We start from the raw sequence: 2500 nt of genomic DNA, 5'->3' as shown, positions 1-2500 counted from the left end.
CAAAGAAAAGGTGCCTGGAGGAGAGTCAGGTCCTGCTTCCTCTCCGCTTTGTAGATCTCGGGTCAAGACAAAATCTTCCTGTGAATTACAATACATAAAAAAAACCCACACCTTCATGTCGCTTCCCATCCTACACAGTGGAGTTTTACAAGCCTTTTGCTTGGTAGGATCAAAGACAGCTTTTGTCCTCTCGCCGGGAACTCATTGTGATAACTTAGATACAATTATTCTGACAACGGCAGCTAAAGGACTTCCCTATTCATTCCCAAAAAAAAACGCCGGGTGAACAGCTGATTTTACGACTTCCGGTGCTGACGTAAGACAACCCGTGTCCCATATGTGACCATAGGATGAACACATACACCACGGTACTAAGACTATTGTCAGGTTCAAACAATGATGACATCTATTAAACAGACAAAGAAGCAAGGAATTAAACAGAGACATAATTCAATTTAGCTCATTGGGGAGAAACGTCTGGGCTGTACGCTTTGTACAGTCTTCCACCACGCTCTGACGAAAGATTGTATGCCTCCTCTTTTATTTGGACTTTCCCTGATTACATGGCAACAGCTGCTTCTAAGGGAGGGGGGTCGTAAACAGCCATCGCCTTTGGTTACAAAACAGTTCAAAGAAAAGGTGCCTGGAGAGGGGGGGTCAGGTCCTGCTTCCTCTCTGCTTTGTAGATCTCGGGTCAAGACAAAATCTTCCTGTGGATTACAATACATCAAAGAAACCCACACATTCATGTCGCTTCCCATCCTACACAGTGGAGTTTTACAAGCATTTTGATTGGTAAGATCAAAGACAGCTTTTGTCTGCTCGCCGGGAACTCATTGAAACACAAAGTTTTGTGATAACTTAGATACAATTATTATAGTGGCCATTAACTGTTAGCTTCTATAGCTGTGTTGCCCAAAGTGCGGCACAGGGGCCACCTGTGGTCCGTGACTCCTTTGTCATCGTCCTTAAACACGTTACAAAAAACAAAAAATAGAGATCTCATTAGCACCCCCTGGTGGTGAAATCTATTAAATTAACTAAAAGCTTACCTTTTTCTATATTGGCATAGTATGTATATATTATTAATGTTGTAAATACACATCTTTATATATCTAGAAAGGTTGGTCCTAAAGAGGTAGGCATTTTTCAGAGGTCTCAAGAAAGTACGAAATACAAGTGTGTGTGTGTGTGTGTGTGTGTGTGTGTGTGTGTGTGTGTGTGTGTTCTTGTATTTTTACCCTTCTTGAGACATCAACAAAGAAAAGTACCTACCCTATGAGGGAACAAGTTAGGACCAAAATCATGGCCCCAATACGGAAAACCGCTGCATTTAATAGAGAGCAAAACACTGGAGTCCGTGAACATTGCTCCAAAGTAGGCATTTTTCAGAGGTCTCAAGAAGGTAAGAAATACAAGTGTGTGTGTGTGTGTGTGTGTGTGTGTGTGTGTGTGTGTGTGACTTCCTCCGCGTTAGAAGCACTTCAAACACCATTTTGCCTTTCAAATGTTTTCCTTCCTGCCTTTAAGCGCCACACAAATAGCTGCAGCATCAAAAGTGGCGCGTTTTAATTCTTACAGTACGCGTCCTGTACACACACTCGTGACACGACTCGCACGTCACTCATCTCGGACAAAAAGAAAAAAGGATGGCGATAGACACGTCATTGATGTGTGTATATATATATATATATATATATATATATTTTAAAAAAATGCGTTTGATATTTTCTTTGGTCTTTTTGGGGGGAAGAAAGTGTGGAAGCAAGGTTGGTTGCACCATAAAAATGCACTCGCTCTCTGGTGACCGAGCAAGGCAGGAAGTGATCACGTGACACGCTAACAGCCAATCAGGTGACAGTATCAACTATCACGTTTGGTTGTCCGGCAGTTGATTCTCTGCACGGAGTGAGAAGAGAACGTCAAAATGAAGAAATTGTGGATGAAAGAGGAACGTTTTGGGATTTTTTTCAAAAATGGACCATAGTCAGACCAAGGCACTCGTAATTAGTAATACCACACTACCTAAACCGCTCACGCTTTAGAGCACAGCTGTAACTTCCTGCCACTAAACCTGCAGAAAACAGTTTTTCTCAGGTTTCTCTATGTTTACATTTTCACACTTTGCACTATTTTCTTACACTTTATGAAGCATTTCTTACGTACTCCTTTTTTTCTTAAGTATTATTCAGTGTTCAATGTGATTTTAACATTTTGTTTACTTTGAGTGTTTTCCATGCTCGTGTTGACATTTCCTGTCAGGTTCAAACACTGATGACATCTATTAAACAAGACAAGAAGCAAGGAATTAAACAGGGACAGAATTAAATTTGACTCAATGAGGAGAAACGTGTCTCACCACGCTCTGACGAAAGATTGTACGCCTCCTCTTTTATTTGGACTTTCCCTGATTACATGGCGGCGGCTGTTTCTAAGGGATTGGGGTCGTAAACAGCCGCTGCCTTTGGTTACAAAACAGTTCAAAGAAAAGGTCGTAAAA

At 41.4% G+C, this 2500-nt stretch overlaps 1 protein-coding gene across 1 annotated transcript in view; it reads left to right on the top strand.

The window, feature by feature from the left end:
* The window catches only part of LOC133621846 (protein phosphatase 1 regulatory subunit 29-like), a 315118-nt gene that overhangs the window by 91365 nt on the left and 221253 nt on the right, over positions 1-2500 (top strand). The gene's annotated exons all lie outside the window — the stretch shown is intronic.

Source organism: Nerophis lumbriciformis, linkage group LG25 (assembly GCF_033978685.3).
Source record: "Nerophis lumbriciformis linkage group LG25, RoL_Nlum_v2.1, whole genome shotgun sequence".
NCBI classification, from domain to species: Eukaryota; Metazoa; Chordata; class Actinopteri; order Syngnathiformes; family Syngnathidae; genus Nerophis; species Nerophis lumbriciformis.
Note: the sequence above shows the minus strand (reverse complement) of the source record. Positions and strands in the feature narration are given on the sequence as shown.